Source organism: Siphateles boraxobius, unplaced genomic scaffold (genome assembly GCF_051911475.1).
Source record: "Siphateles boraxobius isolate OS27281-9 unplaced genomic scaffold, OSU_SipBor_1 77, whole genome shotgun sequence".
Lineage (NCBI taxonomy): Eukaryota > Metazoa > Chordata > Actinopteri > Cypriniformes > Leuciscidae > Siphateles > Siphateles boraxobius.
In genome coordinates this window covers 6,035,365-6,057,574 of record NW_027509205.1, presented here as the reverse complement: position 1 = coordinate 6,057,574, position 22,210 = coordinate 6,035,365, and the positions used below count along the sequence as shown (strand labels likewise).

Below are 22,210 nucleotides of genomic sequence, written 5' to 3'. Positions count from 1 at the left end.
AGTGTGGTGGATAGTGGGGGTGAATCCGAGGGTTCACTCCCCAATGCTCAGGTGCAAAAAAGGTCTGCGAGATCTCCTCTGCTTCAAACAGAGGAGAAAAGGCTGCGGGCATCGCATCGGCTAGATAGTTCCTCTTCGTTAGATCTAGACCGTATGTGGCCCGCAGAATCTCCCAATGAAGTCTCCTTTTTGCACGTTAAGCTTAGAACATCGTCACCGAAGGAGCCACAAGAGGTTCTCTCTGTGGACTCTGAGGCGGCGAGCATTTGCCCTCCTGATCCCAGTTTTTCTGGGGAAAAGGAGAAGCAAGTGCTACATGACATAACATGATTTTAATGTAACTTTCTGCAGTCTTTTGGTTTTATCCTTCTATTAATGCTTGTATTTTTAACCATACTGCTCATGGCCCTCACTATCTCTACAATCAATGTGAGAAGTGTGAGGTCTACTTTGCGAGCACAGAGTGTGTTATCCTTTTTAAAAACTTTTAAGTCAGATGTGTTTTTATTGCAAGAATGTGGTTTGCCCTTTTTAACAAATTACAGGAAGTGGGAGGAGATTTGGACCCCAGGTTTTTCCATTTGGAGTGGGTCCAATTTTAACAAAAATGACGGTGTTGCTATTTTAATAAAAAATCCCAACCTTTTGGTGAAGGGCAGCACTGTGGTGAGGGACGGGCGGGCAATTTTAGCAAATCTGACTTTTTTAGGTAAGGATCTTAACATTTTAAATATGTATGGTTTTACTGAAAAAAATAACAGGTATGAGCTTTTAGAAGACTTGCAACCCCACATGCTAGGCAGGGCTCCCCTAGTGGTAGCAGGGGATTTTAATTGTGTATTATCAAAAAAGGACAGAAGGAGGGTAGGAGAGGATTTTAAGGTCGACAAGACATCGGTTTTATTACAAAATATAGTCAAAGATTTTAAGTTAGTTGACTGTTTTAAAACAATGCATCAAAGAGAGGAAGGCTTCACCTGGTTCAGTGGTGACGGTGCCAGAGCCTCTCGAATTGACTATATTTTTACCAGGGACCTCCCGCCGACCGATGCTACATTGACCCCCCTCTTTTTTTCCGACCACATGATGCTGTCTTGCACTCTTTCACTCCCCACGGGTGTGACTGCAGGGGGAGGGCTGTGGAAGCTGAACTGTTCCCTATTAGAGGACGAGGAAGTGGTTAGTGAGTATAGGGAGCAGTTCAGCCAATGGCAGACCCTCCAGGACTTTTACGACTCACGTGCACAGTGGTGGGAGATGGTGAAACAAAGGACAGGACGGTTTTTTAAACAAATTGGAAAAGAAAAAAAGAATAAAGAAAAAAGACGCATGATGGGGTTGCAAAAAAGACTGCAGAGATATTTTAACCTTTTAAACAATGGATTGGATTTTACAAATGAAATAAAAGAAGTAAAGAAAGAAATGTCAGATCTGTCTGAAACAAAGAGCAAAGGTGTCATTTTAAGATGTAGAGAAAGGGAGTTAGAGGAAGGAGAGAAGTGTACCAGGTATTTTTTTAAAAAGACAATAGCTCGGGGAGGGTCGATCAATATTTTAAAAACTTTTAGAGGGGGGGAAGTAAATACAACTGACCTGATTTTAGGGGAAATTGAAAGTTTTTACAGTAATTTATACGGCACTAAAGAGGTACACAATGGCATCTTAGAGGAAGTTTTAGGGTTTTTAGATAAAAAAGTTAAGAGTCCAGATGTGCTTTTATCCCAGGATTTTAATCTTTTAGAATTGGAAAAAGCTTTAAAGGGTTTTAAGAAGGGGAAGTCCCCGGGCATGGACGGACTCCCCTTTGAGTTTTATCTGACTTTCTGGGACATTTTAGCACATGACTTACTTACAGTTTTTAAAGAATTTGAGACTCTTGACAGACTTCCAGACAGCTTTAGAGTAGGGATAGTTACATTACTGTACAAAAAAGGAGACAAGACTGACTTGAGAAACTGGCGACCAATCACTCTTTTAAATTATGATTGTAAACTTTTTAGTAAGATTTTAGCTACACGCATGTCGACTGTTTTAGAGGACGTAATCCACCTGGATCAAGCTTGCGCTGTGCCCGGCAGGAAGATCACGGACAGCCTGGTACTGATCAGAGACGCCATCTGTTATGCGAGAGACAGAAACATTAGGCTTGTAGTCCTAAATTTAGACTTTGAAAAAGCTTTTGATCGGGTCTCGCACCAGTACCTCCTTCAGGTACTGCAAAAAATGGGCTTTCCAGAGAGGTTTATAGCTTGGGTGGGACTGCTGTATGAGGGCTTAAGCAGCAAATTTCTTGCAAATGGGCATCTTTCCAAAGCTGTAAATATCCACAGCGGTGTCCGTCAGGGGTGTCCTTTATCTCCCCTTCTGTATGTGGCTTGTATTGAGCCACTGGCACAGATCTTGAGAAGGGATAAATGGATTAAAGGACTAGATATCCCAGGAACTGGTGGACTGACGGCGACCTGCGTTTTATATATGGATGACGTGACCCTTTTAGCGACTGACTTTTTATCAGTACGAAGAGCAATGGACTTGACTGACTGGTACGGTCGGGCCTCGGGCGCCAAGCTTAACAGGAGTAAGTCCGAGGCCCTGCTCTTCGGGCCGTGGGGCGACGTGGACACAGGAGGACTAGATTTGGATTTTAAAGAAAAGGATTTGAAAATTTTAGGAGTAAAATTTGACAGGGAGGGTGGAGGACCAGGAAACTGGACTGACATGTTAGGGAAAGTCAGACAAAGACTGGGCTTTTGGGGACTAAGACAACTGACGTTAGAAGGCAAGATTTTAATTTTTAAAGCAGTGATTTTACCACTAATTTTACTTGTCTGTTCTGTTTTTAGTCCCCCAAGACGATTCCTGGCTAAGTTGGAGAGGGCGGTATTTTATTTCCTGTGGGGGTCCAAGTGGGAACGAATCAAGAGGGAGGTCGTTAAAAAGAAAAAAGAGAATGGCGGGAAAGGCCTCCCAGACCCCCACCTGTTTTTAGGCAGCCGCTTTGCCGCCCTCCATATCCAGTATGCACTGACCCCATCCAGAGAACACAAGACAGCAGCCATGACCCGATTCTGGATGGGGTCATACCTAAGAAGTTTGAAAATTTTACCCATTGATCTTAAAAGTCCAGTGTCTTTTAATTTGTCAAAAGAGCATAGTTTTATTAAGAAATTTTTAAAGAAATATCTTTTAGAAACAAATGATGCCACTGTTTTAACTAATCACAAGTCTCTCGTCTCTCTTGTGCAGGATCGAGAATCGGTGAGTCCAGTTCCAGGCCTCACACTAGGTGAGGCCAAAGACGTTTGGAGGAACGCAGCCCACCCAGCTCTCCAGAACAGGCTTAAGGACCTGTCGTGGATGGTGGCTCATGAGATCCTCCCGGTCAGGGCGGTCATGCACTCCAGAGGCATGGCCAAAAACTCCACCTGCCCACGGTCCGGATGTGGTTCCCCGGAGACCGTTCAACATCTGCTCTGGGAGTGCGGCGCTGCGCGGGACCTGTGGGCCAAGACAGGCCCCCTGTTTTTCCCGTGCCTGCCAGCGGGTGGGGCCCAGGTGGACTATAAGCTCGCCATCCTGGGGGTGGGTCAGGGCTTGAAGGAGTTGACACCACCAACGTTTGCCTCGCTCTGGCTCACCCTCAACCACATCAAGGATGCCATCTGGGTCACCAGAAACCTGCTGGTGGGGAAACGCGTGACGGTCCCCCTCCACGCGTGCGAGCAGAGGATAACATCAACGCTGCAGGGTGGGCCGCACGTCGTTATTCGGATGGGGGGGCCGAGGTCACACGGAGAAGGTCCCGGCCGCCACCGTACCTGGCCGCCCGTAGATGCACCCTCACCACTCTGGCTACGGGAACAGCGGGCCAGCGGGCCGGAGGAGAGGGGATCTCCGCTGGGCACTGGAAGCGAGGAGTCTGGGGCCTGTTCTGGAGACCTGGAGTGAATGGACATTCTTGATAGGGACTCACCCTCGATCCTGTACAAGAGATGTTTTATTTGGCATATTTAATTGTTTTATTGTTTTATATTTGCATTCCTATTTTATTTTAATCCATTTTACCTTTACTTTAAAACAACACACAACATACATGGACTTTTACACAACACATCAACATAACTGATTTTTAACTGTAACTTATGTCCTTTTTGTTGTTTTAAGATATGTGCAAAAATGTGATTTTATAAGGAAAAAATGGATATTGAAAGAATGGAATGAAACAATGTGACAATAAACTTTTTTCGAAAGAAAAATCTGTTCTTATCAGTTTAATATCTGATACGTGCCCTACCCGGGCACCATATATTAAATTGATTTTTGGAACTGGGAGATGGAAGAGGGGCTTGCTCCGTCCACTCCACGCATCGACCCGGTATTGCAGTACTTCTGGGAACGGTGCACCCCCAAAAACTGTGTTCAATGAAAGAGATGTTTTAGTCTTGTGTGGCAGCAGGTGTTAATGGAAGTAACGTATATTGCTGTGTATGGGTGCTTTAAAGGTGTTGTAGGTGATCATATGCTATACAGGTAATGGTGGTGTGAGACGGAAAAAAAAACAACAACTCTGTTCTTATCTCGTTTAACATCTGATTCGTCCACTATCCGGTGACCGCGTATGAAATTGATTTTTGGCTCATGGATCCGGAGCATGAAAACAACATCATCCACAACAACAACAGCAAAAGAGCCCGACTCTGCAGGTTTTTGATGTCTCTCTCTTATCTCTTGGAGTTTTTACGAATGAGCTGATGAGTTGAATCAGGTGTGTGTTTGATTGTCCGACCGTTGGTGAGGATTGCGGAGAGGGACACGGTGCCTCTGACGGGAGGCCTGGGAATTCATACTTACCTGGCAGGGGAGACACCATGATCAGGAAGGTGGTTCACCCAGGGCGAGGCTCGGCCATTGCACTCCGGTTGTGCTGACCCCTGCGAATTCCCCAAATGTGGGAATCTCGACTGCATAATTTATGGTAGTGGGGGACTGCGTTCGCGCTCTCCCCTGGACACACTGGTTAAAAGAGCAGATTGTTCGAGTTCCTCTTCTTCTGGTAGTTAACGACCTAGGAAGTCCAGGGAATTGAACTGCAGTGGTTGATCGAGAGATGTAAAACTCTCAACCTAGGACCAGTCTGCAAAAGTAGGGCTGTTTTTTAGTTTTTTTTTCATCATTCTTCAAATAATCTCCATTATTCAACCAGCGCTTTTATTGGCAGCAGTGGTCCTAGAAGCAAAGTTGTTCCGAATGAGGAGTTCTATCATGTGGTATGAATACCTTGTGCATGTGTGAAAAATCACCTGACATACAGTCGCCTATGGCCGTATTCATGTTGTTGTTTTTACTGTTTACAGCGCCACCAAGTGGCCAGTCGCCACATCCCTTTTCACCTGAGCACAGGCTGAGCCCGTGCACAGGTGTACCGACTTGGGTGTAATTGTCTCATTCCGTTGGAGAGTTATGGCCATTTAAGTAAAGCCCGCCTCGCCCACTCCCAACGTTTTGGCGTCCCGTCGCCAACGTGAATCGAAATTCCGACTTTTTTCCCCATCGCTGTCGGCAATCAGACTCCAGGGAATCTTTCTGCACCGGTTTGGGTCAGATCGGGCGAAAGACCTAGGACTAGTGTGCAAAAGTAGCTTTTTCACAAAATCCCAAATACCCGAAAATCTCGCCAGCGCAACCATCGAATCCGAGGCCTGCGTCTTGTTCGGCCCGAGCCAAGGATTCCGGTGATGTAAGACACTTGGGTCTGCGACGGACGGTTCAGGAGTTACGAGTCATTTCGTACTTCTGATCGCTGCAGCGCCACCTTGGGGCCGATTGGGCCGAGCCTTGGTGATGTTGTAGACCGGGCGGGTACTACCATCCCTCAAGAGTTTCAAGTCTCTACGACGTACGCTTTGGTCTGCCCGCTCACTTTTAGGGCAGAATGTTTGTTGGTCCAAAATCCCAGGTTGCACTCCAAAGTGTCGTGTTGTGCGCTCTGCTGTGATCCATTTTCGGTGTCAACAGTCAAGCTGAGCTTGTATTGCTGTGAGCTGAGCTTGTTTGCTGGCGACCTTTAGACCCTCTCGCCACGGCCCAGGTGGGCGTGGCCTTTGACGGCTCCCCCGCCTCTGCGTCATTGTGTCATCGCTTCTCGGCCTTTTGGCTAAGATCAAGTGTAGTATCTGTTCTTATCAGCTTCTCGCTTCTCTGCGTCATTGTGTCATCGCTTCTCGGCCTTTTGGCTAAGATCAAGTGTCTGGTCCTAGGGTAGAGACAGCGATCGCCTCTTGGAGGTTTTTCCGGCTTGGGTCCTTCAGTGACTTGAGCCCCAAACTTTTGAGAGGTACATTGATCCAGCTGCTTTTATTCCGGTTCTGTTTTAAGGTAAGACCTTTTTATCTATTTATTTATTTATTTATTGTTTTTTAAAGTTTTAGGCTGTTGGTGTCTCCACCATGTCGGCTGCCCGTGCCGGCATGAGGAGGCACCACAGCGTGCGTTTTTTATTCAAAGAAGTTGAGGGGAAGCTCCTGGGGATGTCACGTCTTGACTTCTCCAGGAAGCTGATCCAAAAAACTCTAAATTTTAAACCTGATGATCTGAATTGCATCGTGACTCTGCCCCTGAACAAAGGATTTGATGTTAGTTTTAGAGCGGTTTCCCACCTGAATGATTTCTGGCACAGATTTGAAGTAGCTAAATCCCAGCTGTCCATGTTTACTGTTGAAAAGCTCTCTGACAACACACTTAAAACTGTGATTGTTAGAATGTTTAATGAGACAGTGACTGGGGAGGACATTTGTGTCTGGCTGGGCAGATTTTGCACAGTTCGAAGCCAGCCAGTCAAGGTTTTAGATGAGGATGGTATTTGGACATGCTCCTGGCGAATTCCCATTAAACAATGGGAAGACGCTGGGGGCTACCAGGGCCTGAAGCATCTGCCTTCTATGATTGTGTTGGGTGAGAACAGAGGCTACATTCACTACCAGGGTATGCCCAAATTATGTAGAAAATGTGGAAAGTTTGGGCACTTAGCTGAAGCATGCCAGGAAATGATATGTGGGAAATGCAGAGAAATTGGTCATACTTTTGAAGAGTGTACCAATGGCAGGCGGTGCAACCTCTGTGGGGAGTCATCCCATCTCTACAGAGATTGCCCTAAAAGTTTTGCCAACAAACTGAAAGGCAACAAAATGGCCGCCCCACATGTGGAACAAACAAAAGAGCAAAGGAAGGAGGAGGCGGTCCCTGAGGTTTTGGTGGGAAATTCTATTTCCCAGCCAGCCTCAGGGAGTGGGCAGGAGGAAGGAAGTGGGGCGGCCACAGGGGCGGAGTCAAGTTTTAACAGCGAACAGAGTGAGGAAGCCGTTCCCCAACAAGAGAGAAGTGAAAACAAAATGGAGGAGGAGGAGGAGGATGCAACGGCTTCCTCACTCTACACCGTATCGGAGGTTAGTGTGGTGGATAGTGGGGGTGAATCCGAGGGTTCACTCCCCAATGCTCAGGTGCAAAAAAGGTCTGCGAGATCTCCTCTGCTTCAAACAGAGGAGAAAAGGCTGCGGGCATCGCATCGGCTAGATAGTTCCTCTTCGTTAGATCTAGACCGTATGTGGCCCGCAGAATCTCCCAATGAAGTCTCCTTTTTGCACGTTAAGCTTAGAACATCGTCACCGAAGGAGCCACAAGAGGTTCTCTCTGTGGACTCTGAGGCGGCGAGCATTTGCCCTCCTGATCCCAGTTTTTCTGGGGAAAAGGAGAAGCAAGTGCTACATGACATAACATGATTTTAATGTAACTTTCTGCAGTCTTTTGGTTTTATCCTTCTATTAATGCTTGTATTTTTAACCATACTGCTCATGGCCCTCACTATCTCTACAATCAATGTGAGAAGTGTGAGGTCTACTTTGCGAGCACAGAGTGTGTTATCCTTTTTAAAAACTTTTAAGTCAGATGTGTTTTTATTGCAAGAATGTGGTTTGCCCTTTTTAACAAATTACAGGAAGTGGGAGGAGATTTGGACCCCAGGATTTTCCATTTGGAGTGGGTCCAATTTTAACAAAAATGACGGTGTTGCTATTTTAATAAAAAATCCCAACCTTTTGGTGAAGGGCAGCACTGTGGTGAGGGACGGGCGGGCAATTTTAGCAAATCTGACTTTTTTAGGTAAGGATCTTAACATTTTAAATATGTATGGTTTTACTGAAAAAAATAACAGGTATGAGCTTTTAGAAGACTTGCAACCCCACATGCTAGGCAGGGCTCCCCTAGTGGTAGCAGGGGATTTTAATTGTGTATTATCAAAAAAGGACAGAAGGAGGGTAGGAGAGGATTTTAAGGTCGACAAGACATCGGTTTTATTACAAAATATAGTCAAAGATTTTAAGTTAGTTGACTGTTTTAAAACAATGCATCAAAGAGAGGAAGGCTTCACCTGGTTCAGTGGTGACGGTGCCAGAGCCTCTCGAATTGACTATATTTTTACCAGGGACCTCCCGCCGACCGATGCTACATTGACCCCCCTCTTTTTTTCCGACCACATGATGCTGTCTTGCACTCTTTCACTCCCCACGGGTGTGACTGCAGGGGGAGGGCTGTGGAAGCTGAACTGTTCCCTATTAGAGGACGAGGAAGTGGTTAGTGAGTATAGGGAGCAGTTCAGCCAATGGCAGACCCTCCAGGACTTTTACGACTCACGTGCACAGTGGTGGGAGATGGTGAAACAAAGGACAGGACGGTTTTTTAAACAAATTGGAAAAGAAAAAAAGAATAAAGAAAAAAGACGCATGATGGGGTTGCAAAAAAGACTGCAGAGATATTTTAACCTTTTAAACAATGGATTGGATTTTACAAATGAAATAAAAGAAGTAAAGAAAGAAATGTCAGATCTGTCTGAAACAAAGAGCAAAGGTGTCATTTTAAGATGTAGAGAAAGGGAGTTAGAGGAAGGAGAGAAGTGTACCAGGTATTTTTTTAAAAAGACAATAGCTCGGGGAGGGTCGATCAATATTTTAAAAACTTTTAGAGGGGGGGAAGTAAATACAACTGACCTGATTTTAGGGGAAATTGAAAGTTTTTACAGTAATTTATACGGCACTAAAGAGGTACACAATGGCATCTTAGAGGAAGTTTTAGGGTTTTTAGATAAAAAAGTTAAGAGTCCAGATGTGCTTTTATCCCAGGATTTTAATCTTTTAGAATTGGAAAAAGCTTTAAAGGGTTTTAAGAAGGGGAAGTCCCCGGGCATGGACGGACTCCCCTTTGAGTTTTATCTGACTTTCTGGGACATTTTAGCACATGACTTACTTACAGTTTTTAAAGAATTTGAGACTCTTGACAGACTTCCAGACAGCTTTAGAGTAGGGATAGTTACATTACTGTACAAAAAAGGAGACAAGACTGACTTGAGAAACTGGCGACCAATCACTCTTTTAAATTATGATTGTAAACTTTTTAGTAAGATTTTAGCTACACGCATGTCGACTGTTTTAGAGGACGTAATCCACCTGGATCAAGCTTGCGCTGTGCCCGGCAGGAAGATCACGGACAGCCTGGTACTGATCAGAGACGCCATCTGTTATGCGAGAGACAGAAACATTAGGCTTGTAGTCCTAAATTTAGACTTTGAAAAAGCTTTTGATCGGGTCTCGCACCAGTACCTCCTTCAGGTACTGCAAAAAATGGGCTTTCCAGAGAGGTTTATAGCTTGGGTGGGACTGCTGTATGAGGGCTTAAGCAGCAAATTTCTTGCAAATGGGCATCTTTCCAAAGCTGTAAATATCCACAGCGGTGTCCGTCAGGGGTGTCCTTTATCTCCCCTTCTGTATGTGGCTTGTATTGAGCCACTGGCACAGATCTTGAGAAGGGATAAATGGATTAAAGGACTAGATATCCCAGGAACTGGTGGACTGACGGCGACCTGCGTTTTATATATGGATGACGTGACCCTTTTAGCGACTGACTTTTTATCAGTACGAAGAGCAATGGACTTGACTGACTGGTACGGTCGGGCCTCGGGCGCCAAGCTTAACAGGAGTAAGTCCGAGGCCCTGCTCTTCGGGCCGTGGGGCGACGTGGACACAGGAGGACTAGATTTGGATTTTAAAGAAAAGGATTTGAAAATTTTAGGAGTAAAATTTGACAGGGAGGGTGGAGGACCAGGAAACTGGACTGACATGTTAGGGAAAGTCAGACAAAGACTGGGCTTTTGGGGACTAAGACAACTGACGTTAGAAGGCAAGATTTTAATTTTTAAAGCAGTGATTTTACCACTAATTTTACTTGTCTGTTCTGTTTTTAGTCCCCCAAGACGATTCCTGGCTAAGTTGGAGAGGGCGGTATTTTATTTCCTGTGGGGGTCCAAGTGGGAACGAATCAAGAGGGAGGTCGTTAAAAAGAAAAAAGAGAATGGCGGGAAAGGCCTCCCAGACCCCCACCTGTTTTTAGGCAGCCGCTTTGCCGCCCTCCATATCCAGTATGCACTGACCCCATCCAGAGAACACAAGACAGCAGCCATGACCCGATTCTGGATGGGGTCATACCTAAGAAGTTTGAAAATTTTACCCATTGATCTTAAAAGTCCAGTGTCTTTTAATTTGTCAAAAGAGCATAGTTTTATTAAGAAATTTTTAAAGAAATATCTTTTAGAAACAAATGATGCCACTGTTTTAACTAATCACAAGTCTCTCGTCTCTCTTGTGCAGGATCGAGAATCGGTGAGTCCAGTTCCAGGCCTCACACTAGGTGAGGCCAAAGACGTTTGGAGGAACGCAGCCCACCCAGCTCTCCAGAACAGGCTTAAGGACCTGTCGTGGATGGTGGCTCATGAGATCCTCCCGGTCAGGGCGGTCATGCACTCCAGAGGCATGGCCAAAAACTCCACCTGCCCACGGTCCGGATGTGGTTCCCCGGAGACCGTTCAACATCTGCTCTGGGAGTGCGGCGCTGCGCGGGACCTGTGGGCCAAGACAGGCCCCCTGTTTTTCCCGTGCCTGCCAGCGGGTGGGGCCCAGGTGGACTATAAGCTCGCCATCCTGGGGGTGGGTCAGGGCTTGAAGGAGTTGACACCACCAACGTTTGCCTCGCTCTGGCTCACCCTCAACCACATCAAGGATGCCATCTGGGTCACCAGAAACCTGCTGGTGGGGAAACGCGTGACGGTCCCCCTCCACGCGTGCGAGCAGAGGATTACATCAACGCTGCAGGGTGGGCCGCACGTCGTTATTCGGATGGGGGGGGCGAGGTCACACGGAGAAGGTCCCGGCCGCCACCGTACCTGGCCGCCCGTAGATGCACCCTCACCACTCTGGCTACGGGAACAGCGGGCCAGCGGGCCGGAGGAGAGGGGATCTCCGCTGGGCACTGGAAGCGAGGAGTCTGGGGCCTGTTCTGGAGACCTGGAGTGAATGGACATTCTTGATAGGGACTCACCCTCGATCCTGTACAAGAGATGTTTTATTTGGCATATTTTATTGTTTTATTGTTTTATATTTGCATTCCTATTTTATTTTAATCCATTTTACCTTTACTTTAAAACAACACACAACATACATGGACTTTTACACAACACATCAACATAACTGATTTTTAACTGTAACTTATGTCCTTTTTGTTGTTTTAAGATATGTGCAAAAATGTGATTTTATAAGGAAAAAATGGATATTGAAAGAATGGAATGAAACAATGTGACAATAAACTTTTTTCGAAAGAAAAAAATCTGTTCTTATCAGTTTAATATCTGATACGTGCCCTACCCGGGCACCATATATTAAATTGATTTTTGGAACTGGGAGATGGAAGAGGGGCTTGCTCCGTCCACTCCACGCATCGACCCGGTATTGCAGTACTTCTGGGAACGGTGCACCCCCAAAAACTGTGTTCAATGAAAGAGATGTTTTAGTCTTGTGTGGCAGCAGGTGTTAATGGAAGTAACGTATATTGCTGTGTATGGGTGCTTTAAAGGTGTTGTAGGTGATCATATGCTATACAGGTAATGGTGGTGTGAGAGGGAAAAAAAAACAACAACTCTGTTCTTATCTCGTTTAACATCTGATTCGTCCACTATCCGGTGACCGCGTATGAAATTGATTTTTGGCTCATGGATCCGGAGCATGAAAACAACATCATCCACAACAACAACAGCAAAAGAGCCCGACTCTGCAGGTTTTTGATGTCTCTCTCTTATCTCTTGGAGTTTTTACGAATGAGCTGATGAGTTGAATCAGGTGTGTGTTTGATTGTCCGACCGTTGGTGAGGATTGCGGAGAGGGACACGGTGCCTCTGACGGGAGGCCTGGGAATTCATACTTACCTGGCAGGGGAGACACCATGATCAGGAAGGTGGTTCACCCAGGGCGAGGCTCGGCCATTGCACTCCGGTTGTGCTGACCCCTGCGAATTCCCCAAATGTGGGAATCTCGACTGCATAATTTATGGTAGTGGGGGACTGCGTTCGCGCTCTCCCCTGGACACACTGGTTAAAAGAGCAGATTGTTCGAGTTCCTCTTCTTCTGGTAGTTAACGACCTAGGAAGTCCAGAGAATTGAACTGCAGTGGTTGATCGAGAGATGTAAAACTCTCAACCTAGGACCAGTCTGCAAAAGTAGGGCTGTTTTTTAGTTTATTTTTTTCATCATTCTTCAAATAATCTCCATTATTCAACCAGCGCTTTTATTGGCAGTAGTGGTCCTAGAAGCAAAGTTGTTCCGAATGAGGAGTTCTATCATGTGGTATGAATACCTTGTGCATGTGTGAAAAATCACCTGACATACAGTCGCCTATGGCCGTATTCATGTTGTTGTTTTTACTGTTTACAGCGCCACCAAGTGGCCAGTCGCCACATCCCTTTTCACCTGAGCACAGGCTGAGCCCGTGCACAGGTGTACCGACTTGGGTGTAATTGTCTCATTCCGTTGGAGAGTTATGGCCATTTAAGTAAAGCCCGCCTCGCCCACTCCCAACGTTTTGGCGTCCCGTCGCCAACGTGAATCGAAATTCCGACTTTTTTCCCCATCGCTGTCGGCAATCAGACTCCAGGGAATCTTTCTGCACCGGTTTGGGTCAGATCGGGCGAAAGACCTAGGACTAGTGTGCAAAAGTAGCTTTTTCACAAAATCCCAAATACCCGAAAATCTCGCCAGCGCAACCATCGAATCCGAGGCCCGCGTCTTGTTCGGCCCGAGCCAAGGATTCCGGTGATGTAAGACACTTGGGTCTGCGACGGACGGTTCAGGAGTTACGAGGCATTTCGTACTTCTGATCGCTGCAGCGCCACCTTGGGGCCGAGCCTTGGTGATGTTGTAGACCGGGCGGGTACTACCATCCCTCAAGAGTTTCAAGTCTCTACGACGTACGCTTTGGTCTGCCCGCTCACTTTTAGGGCAGAATGTTTGTTGGTCCAAAATCCCAGGTTGCACTCCAAAGTGTCGTGTTGTGCGCTCTGCTGTGATCCATTTTCGGTGTCAACAGTCAAGCTGAGCTTGTATTGCTGTGAGCTGAGCTTGTTTGTTGGCGACCTTTAGACCCTCTCGCCACGGCCCAGGTGGGCGTGGCCTTTGACGGCTCCCCCGCCTCTGCGTCATTGTGTCATCGCTTCTCGGCCTTTTGGCTAAGATCAAGTGTCTGGTCCTAAGGTAGAGACAGCGATCGCCTCTTGTTGGACTTGGTCTCGTGTGTTGCTTGTCACACGGGACACACACCCTTCAGGAGGTACATTGACAAGCGGCTTTTAATTGACGACTCGTTCTACGAGGAATCTTCTGGTTTTAAGGTAAGCAGGTTTTAATTTATTTATTGTATATTTATTGTTGGGTTTTAGCCGCAGCAGGCTAGTGGTGCCTCCAACATGTCGGCTGCTCGTGCCGGCATGAGGAGGCACCACAGCGTGCGTTTTAAATTTAAACCAAAAGAGGATGGCACTCTCCGGGTCATGTCCAGGCTGGACTTTTCTAGGAAGTGCATCCAACAGTTACTCGGTTTTAAGGTTGTGGACATAAACTGCCTGTTGACTCTGCCCCTGAATCATGGCTTTGATGTAAGTTTTGCTTCTGCTTCCTTGCTAAGTACTTTTTGGACTCGATTTGAAATGTGTAAAGCCAATTTCTCCATGTTCACTGTGGAAAAACTGACTGATAATTCACTGAAAGTTGTGATTGTCAGGATGTTTAATGAAACAGTTAGTGGAGAAGATATTTCTGTATGGTTGGCAAGATATTGCTCTATTCGTGGACAACCAGTCAAGGTTTTAGATGAAGACGGTATCTGGAGCTGTGCGTGGAGAGTGCCCATTAAACAATGGGCAGATCCCAACAGCTACCATGGCCTGAGTCAAATACCTTCTATGATTGTGTTGGGAGAGAATAGAGGCTACATCCATTACCAAGGGATGCCCAAGCTATGCCGCAAGTGTGGCAAACTTGGACATCTCGCCGAGGCATGCCAAGAAGTAGTGTGTAGGAAGTGCAGAGAAATTGGGCACATTTTTGAAGAGTGCCAAAATGGCAGAAAGTGCAACCTCTGTGGAGAATCATCCCATCTCTACAGAGACTGCCCTAAAAGTTTTGCCAACAAGTTAAAAAGCAACAAAATGGCCGCCCCACCCAAAGAACAAACAATTGAGGAGGCGGGCCCCGAGGTTTCGGCGGGAAATTCAAACCCCCAGCCAGCCTCAGGGATTGGACAGGAAGGAGGAAGTGGGGCGGCCACAGGGGCGGAGTCAATTCTGGCAGTTGGTGAGGGGGAGGAAGCCAATCCTCAAAATGAAATTGAAAAAGAAGACAGTATGGAGGATGAAGAGGAGGAAATGGCTTCCTCCCTAGTAACCGTGTCTGAGGTTAGTGTGTCCACGAGTGGGAGTGAAACAGATGTTTCGCTCCCCAATGCTCAAGTGCAGAAAAGAACTGCGAGATCTCCTCTGGTTCAAACAGAGGAGAAAAAGCTGCGGGTAGCGCATCGGCTAGATAGTTCCCCCATGGAAGATCTAGACCGTATGTGGCCCGCAGAATCTCCTAATGAAGTCTCTTTTCTGCATTTCAAGCTAAGAACATCATCGCCAAAGGATTCGCAAGAGGCCTTCTCTGCGAGCCCTGAGGCGTCAAGCACTTGCCCCCCTGATCCCAGCTCATCTGGGGAAAAGGGAAGGCAAGTGCAACAAGAAATAACATGATTTTAATTATACCTCTGTAGTCCCTTGGTTGCTTTTAAATGTCTCACACCCTTTTAACCATACTGCTCATGGCTCTCACTATCTCCACAATCAATGTGAGAAGTGTGAAGAGCAATATACGAGCACAGAGTGTGTTATCCTTTTTAAAATCTTTTAAGTCAGATGTGTTTTTATTGCAAGAATGTGGTCTGCCTTTTTTAACAAATTACAGGAAGTGGGAGGAGATTTGGACCCCAGGACTTTCCATCTGGAGTGGGTCCAATTTTAACAAAAATGACGGTGTTGCTATTTTAGTAAAAAATCCCCATGTTTTGGTGAAGGGCAGCACTGTGGTGAGGGATGGGCGGGCAATTTTAGCTAATCTGACTTTTTTAGGTAAGGATTTTAACATTTTAAATGTGTATGGTTTTACAGGTAAAAACAACAGGTATGAGCTTTTAGAAGACCTGCAGCCCCACATGCTCGGGAGGGCTCCCCTAGTGGTAGCAGGGGATTTTAATTGTGTTTTATCAAGACAGGATAGAAAGAGGGTAGGAGAGGATTTTAAGGTCGACAAGACATCGGTTTTATTACAAAATATAGTCAAAGATTTTAAGTTAGTTGACTGCTTTAAAACAATGCATCAAAGAGAGGAGGGCTTCACCTGGTTCAGTGGTGATGGCGCCAGAGCCTCTCGAATTGACTATGTTTTTACAAGGGACTGCCCGCCGACCGATGCTACATTGAGCCCCCTCTTCTTTTCTGATCACATGATGCTCTCCTGCACCCTTTCACTACCCACGGGTGTGACCGTAGGGGGAGGGCTGTGGAAGCTGAACTGCTCCCTATTAGAGGATGAGGAAGTGATTAGTGAATATAGGGAGCAGTTCAGCCAATGGCAGACCCTCCAAGACTTTTTCGACTCACGTGCACAGTGGTGGGAGATGGTGAAACAAAGGACAGGACGGTTTTTTAAACAAATTGGAAAAGAAAAAAAGAATAAAGAAAAAAGACGCATGATGGGGCTGCAAAAAAGACTGCAGAGATATTTTAACCTTTTAAACAGTGGATTGGATTTTACAGAAGAAATTAAAGAAGTAAAGAAAGAAATGTCAGATTTGTCCGAAACAAAGACTAAAGGTGTCATTTTAAGATGTAAGGAGAGAGAAATAGAAGAAGGGGAAAAGTGTACTAGATATTTTTTTAAAAAGACAATAACACGGGGAGGGTCAATTAATACTTTAAAAACTTTTACAGGTGGGGAGGTAAATACAACAGATCTGATTTTAGGGGAAATTGAAAGTTTTTACAATAATTTATACAGCACTAAAGAGGTACACAATGGCATCTTAGAGGAAGTTTTAGGGTTTTTAGACAAAAAGGTAAAGAGTCCAGATGTGCTTTTATCCCAAGATTTTACTCTTTTAGAAATGCACAAAGCGCTAAAAGGTTTTAAAAAGGGGAAGTCCCCAGGCTTGGATGGACTCCCCTTTGAGTTTTATCTGACTTTCTGGGACATTTTAGCACACGACTTATTGACAGTTTTTAAAGAACTTGAGACTCTTGACAGACTTCCAGACAGCTTTAGAGTAGGGATAGTTACATTACTATACAAAAAAGGGGACAAGACTGACCTGAGAAACTGGCGACCAATCACTCTTTTAAATTATGATTGTAAACTTTTTAGTAAGATTTTAGCTACACGTATGTCGACTGTTTTAGAGGACGTAATCCACCTGGATCAAGCATGCGCTGTGCCCGGCAGGAAGATCACGGACAGCCTGGTACTGATCAGAGACGCCATCTGTTTTGCGAGAGACAGAAACATTCGGCTAGTAGTCCTAAATTTAGATTTCGAAAAAGCCTTTGATCGCGTCTCGCACCAGTACCTGTTCCAGGTACTGGAAAAAATGGGGTTTCCTGGGAGGTTTATAGCCTGGGTGGGACTGCTGTACAACGATCTGTCTAGCAGAATTTTGGTTAACGGGCATTTATCCAAAGCTGTAAAACTCTACAGCGGCGTCCGTCAGGGGTGTCCTTTATCTCCCCTTCTGTATGTGGCTTGTATTGAGCCACTGGCACAAATCTTGAGAAGGGATAAATGGATTAAAGGACTAGACATCCCAGGGACTGGTGGACTGACGACGACCTGTGTTTTATATATGGATGACGTGACCCTTTTAGCGACTGACCTTTTATCAGTACGAAGAGCAATGGACTTGACTGACTGGTACGGTCGGGCCTCGGGCGCCAAGCTCAATAGGAGTAAGTCCGAGGCCCAGCTCTTCGGGCCGTGGGGGAACGTGGACACAGTTGGACTAGATTTGGATTTTAAAGACAATGATTTGAAAATTTTAGGTGTAAAATTTGACAGAGAGGGTGGAGGACAAGGAAACTGGACTGACATGTTAGGGAAAGTCAGGCAAAGACTGGGCTTTTGGGGACTGAGACAATTGACGTTTGAAGGCAAGATTTTAATTTTTAAAGCTGTGATTTTACCACTGATTTTACTTGTCTGTTCTGTTTTTAGTCCCCCAAGACGATTCCTGGCCAACCTGGAGAGGGCGGTATTTTATTTCCTGTGGGGGTCCAAGTGGGAACGACTAAAGAGGGAGGTCGTCAAAAAGAAAAAAGAGAATGGCGGGAAAGGCCTCCCAGACCCCCACCTGTTTTTAGGCAGCCGCTTTGCCGCCCTCCACATCCAGTACGCACTGACCCCATCCAGAGAACACAAGACAGCAGCCATGACCCGATTCTGGATGGGGTCATACCTAAGAACTTTGAAAATTTTACCCATTGATCTTAAAAGTCCTGTGTCTTTTAATTTGTCAAAAGAGCATAGTTTTATTAAGAAATTTTTAAAGAAATATCTTTTAGAGACAAATGATGCCACCATTTTAACTAACCATAAGTCTCTTATCTCTCTTGTGCAGGATCGAGAATCGGTGAGCCCGGTTCCAGGCCTCACACTAGGTGAGGCCAAAGATGTTTGGAGGAACGCAGCCCACCCAGCTCTCCAGAACAGGCTTAAAGACTTGTCGTGGATGGTGGCTCATGAGATCCTCCCGGTCAGGGCGGTTATGCACTCCAGAGGCATGGCCAAAAACTCCACCTGCCCACGGTCCGGATGTGGTTCCCCGGAGACCGTTCGACATCTGCTCTGGGAGTGCGGCGAAGCGCGGGACCTGTGGGCCAAGACCGGCCCCCTGTTTTTCCCGTGCCTGCCAGCGGGTGGGGCCCAGGTGGACTACAAGCTCGCCATCCTGGGGGTGGGTCAGGGCTTGAAGGAGCTGACACAACCAAAATTTTCCTCGCTCTGGCTCACCCTAAACGTGATCAAGGATGCCATCTGGGTCACCAGAAATCTGCTGGTGGGGAAACGCGTGACGGTCCCCCTCCACGCGTGCGAGCAGAAAATAAGATCAACGCTGCAGGGTGGGCCGCACGTCGTTATTCGGATGGGGGGGCCGGGGTCACACGTAGAAGGTCCCGGCCGCCACCGACCCTGGCCGCCCGTAGATGCACCCTCACCACACCGGCTACGGGAACAGCGGGCCAGCGGGCCGGAGGAGAGGGGATCTCCGCTGGGCACCAGAAGCGGGGAGTCTGGGGCCTGTTCTGGAGACCTGGAGTGAATGGACAATCTTGATAGGGACTCACCCTCGATCCTGTACAAGAGATGTTTTATTTGGCATATTTTATTGTTTTATTGTTTTATATTTGCATTCCTATTTTATTTTAATCCATTTTACCTTTACTTTAAAACAACACACAACATACATGGACTTTTACACAACACATCAACATAACTGATTTTTAACTGTAACTTATGTCCTTTTTGTTGTTTTAAGATATGTGCAAAAATGTGATTTTATAAGGAAAAAATGGATATTGAAAGAATGGAATGAAACAATGTGACAATAAACTTTTTTCGAAAGAAAAAATCTGTTCTTATCATCTGTTTTATATATGGATGACGTGACCCTTTTAGCGACTGACCTTTTATCAGTACGAAGAGCAATGGACTTGACTGACTGGTACGGTCGGGCCTCGGGCGCCAAGCTCAATAGGAGTAAGTCCGAGGCCCAGCTCTTCGGGCCGTGGGGGAACGTGGACACAGTTGGACTAGATTTGGATTTTAAAGACAATGATTTGAAAATTTTAGGTGTAAAATTTGACAGAGAGGGTGGAGGACAAGGAAACTGGACTGACATGTTAGGGAAAGTCAGGCAAAGACTGGGCTTTTGGGGACTGAGACAATTGACGTTTGAAGGCAAGATTTTAATTTTTAAAGCTGTGATTTTACCACTGATTTTACTTGTCTGTTCTGTTTTTAGTCCCCCAAGACGATTCCTGGCCAACCTGGAGAGGGCGGTATTTTATTTCCTGTGGGGGTCCAAGTGGGAACGACTAAAGAGGGAGGTCGTCAAAAAGAAAAAAGAGAATGGCGGGAAAGGCCTCCCAGACCCCCACCTGTTTTTAGGCAGCCGCTTTGCCGCCCTCCACATCCAGTACGCACTGACCCCATCCAGAGAACACAAGACAGCAGCCATGACCCGATTCTGGATGGGGTCATACCTAAGAACTTTGAAAATTTTACCCATTGATCTTAAAAGTCCTGTGTCTTTTAATTTGTCAAAAGAGCATAGTTTTATTAAGAAATTTTTAAAGAAATATCTTTTAGAGACAAATGATGCCACCATTTTAACTAACCATAAGTCTCTTATCTCTCTTGTGCAGGATCGAGAATCGGTGAGCCCGGTTCCAGGCCTCACACTAGGTGAGGCCAAAGATGTTTGGAGGAACGCAGCCCACCCAGCTCTCCAGAACAGGCTTAAAGACTTGTCGTGGATGGTGGCTCATGAGATCCTCCCAGTCAGGGCGGTTATGCACTCCAGAGGCATGGCCAAAAACTCCACCTGCCCACGGTCCGGATGTGGTTCCCCGGAGACCGTTCGACATCTGCTCTGGGAGTGCGGCGAAGCGCGGGACCTGTGGGCCAAGACCGGCCCCCTGTTTTTCCCGTGCCTGCCAGCGGGTGGGGCCCAGGTGGACTACAAGCTCGCCATCCTGGGGGTGGGTCAGGGCTTGAAGGAGCTGACACAACCAAAATTTTCCTCGCTCTGGCTCACCCTAAACGTGATCAAGGATGCCATCTGGGTCACCAGAAATCTGCTGGTGGGGAAACGCGTGACGGTCCCCCTCCACGCGTGCGAGCAGAAAATAAGATCAACGCTGCAGGGTGGGCCGCACGTCGTTATTCGGATGGGGGGGCCGGGGTCACACGTAGAAGGTCCCGGCCGCCACCGACCCTGGCCGCCCGTAGATGCACCCTCACCACACCGGCTACGGGAACAGCGGGCCAGCGGGCCGGAGGAGAGGGGATCTCCGCTGGGCACCAGAAGCGGGGAGTCTGGGGCCTGTTCTGGAGACCTGGAGTGAATGGACAATCTTGATAGGGACTCACCCTCGATCCTGTACAAGAGATGTTTTATTTGGCATATTTTATTGTTTTATTGTTTTATATTTGCATTCCTATTTTATTTTAATCCATTTTACCTTTACTTTAAAACAACACACAACATACATGGACTTTTACACAACACATCAACATAACTGATTTTTAACTGTAACTTATGTCCTTTTTGTTGTTTTAAGATATGTGCAAAAATGTGATTTTATAAGGAAAAAATGGATATTGAAAGAATGGAATGAAACAATGTGACAATAAACTTTTTTCGAAAAAAATCTGTTCTTATCAGTTTAATATCTGATACGTGCCCTACCCGGGCACCATATATTAAATTGATTTTTGGAACTGGGAGATGGAAGAGGGGCTTGCTCCGTCCACTCCACGCATCGACCCGGTATTGCAGTACTTCTGGGAACGGTGCACCCCCAAAAACTGTGTTCAATGAAAGAGATGTTTTAGTCTTGTGTGGCAGCAGGTGTTAATGGAAGTAACGTATATTGCTGTGTATGGGTGCTTTAAAGGTGTTGTAGGTGATCATATGCTATACAGGTAATGGTGGTGTGAGAGGGAAAAAAAAACAACAACTCTGTTCTTATCTCGTTTAACATCTGATTCGTCCACTATCCGGTGACCGCGTATGAAATTGATTTTTGGCTCATGGATCCGGAGCATGAAAACAACATCATCCACAACAACAACAGCAAAAGAGCCCGACTCTGCAGGTTTTTGATGTCTCTCTCTTATCTCTTGGAGTTTTTACGAATGAGCTGATGAGTTGAATCAGGTGTGTGTTTGATTGTCCGACCGTTGGTGAGGATTGCGGAGAGGGACACGGTTCCTCTGACGGGAGGCCTGGGAATTCATACTTACCTGGCAGGGGAGACACCATGATCAGGAAGGTGGTTCACCCAGGGCGAGGCTCGGCCATTGCACTCCGGTTGTGCTGACCCCTGCGAATTCCCCAAATGTGGGAATCTCGACTGCATAATTTATGGTAGTGGGGGACTGCGTTCGCGCTCTCCCCTGGACACACTGGTTAAAAGAGCAGATTGTTCGAGTTCCTCTTCTTCTGGTAGTTAACGACCTAGGAAGTCCAGAGAATTGAACTGCAGTGGTTGATCGAGAGATGTAAAACTCTCAACCTAGGACCAGTCTGCAAAAGTAGGGCTGTTTTTTAGTTTATTTTTTTCATCATTCTTCAAATAATCTCCATTATTCAACCAGCGCTTTTATTGGCAGTAGTGGTCCTAGAAGCAAAGTTGTTCCGAATGAGGAGTTCTATCATGTGGTATGAATACCTTGTGCATGTGTGAAAAATCACCTGACATACAGTCGCCTATGGCCGTATTCATGTTGTTGTTTTTACTGTTTACAGCGCCACCAAGTGGCCAGTCGCCACATCCCTTTTCACCTGAGCACAGGCTGAGCCCGTGCACAGGTGTACCGACTTGGGTGTAATTGTCTCATTCCGTTGGAGAGTTATGGCCATTTAAGTAAAGCCCGCCTCGCCCACTCCCAACGTTTTGGCGTCCCGTCGCCAACGTGAATCGAAATTCCGACTTTTTTCCCCATCGCTGTCGGCAATCAGACTCCAGGGAATCTTTCTG

At 46.4% G+C, this 22,210-nt stretch overlaps 3 non-coding genes and 4 pseudogenes across 3 annotated transcripts; all 7 read left to right on the top strand.

Moving 5' to 3' along the window:
- Positions 1 to 4,233: 4,233 nt before the first annotated feature.
- Positions 4,234 to 4,409, top strand: LOC143727284 (U2 spliceosomal RNA; annotated as a pseudogene).
- A 434-nt stretch (positions 4,410 to 4,843) lies between these two features.
- On the top strand, positions 4,844 to 5,007 carry LOC143726737 (U1 spliceosomal RNA). Its single transcript, XR_013198970.1, has one exon. It is a non-coding gene; the product is annotated as a U1 spliceosomal RNA (small nuclear RNA).
- Positions 5,008 to 6,134: 1,127 nt separating this feature from the next.
- LOC143727520 (U2 spliceosomal RNA) lies at positions 6,135 to 6,220 on the top strand (annotated as a pseudogene).
- A 5,458-nt stretch (positions 6,221 to 11,678) lies between these two features.
- Positions 11,679 to 11,856, top strand: LOC143727366 (U2 spliceosomal RNA; annotated as a pseudogene).
- A 434-nt stretch (positions 11,857 to 12,290) lies between these two features.
- On the top strand, positions 12,291 to 12,454 carry LOC143726736 (U1 spliceosomal RNA). The gene has a single exon (XR_013198969.1). It is a non-coding gene; the product is annotated as a U1 spliceosomal RNA (small nuclear RNA).
- An 8,403-nt stretch (positions 12,455 to 20,857) lies between these two features.
- On the top strand, positions 20,858 to 21,031 carry LOC143727375 (U2 spliceosomal RNA; annotated as a pseudogene).
- Positions 21,032 to 21,465: 434 nt separating this feature from the next.
- On the top strand, positions 21,466 to 21,629 carry LOC143726735 (U1 spliceosomal RNA). Its single transcript, XR_013198968.1, has one exon. It is a non-coding gene; the product is annotated as a U1 spliceosomal RNA (small nuclear RNA).
- Positions 21,630 to 22,210: the final 581 nt, after the last annotated feature.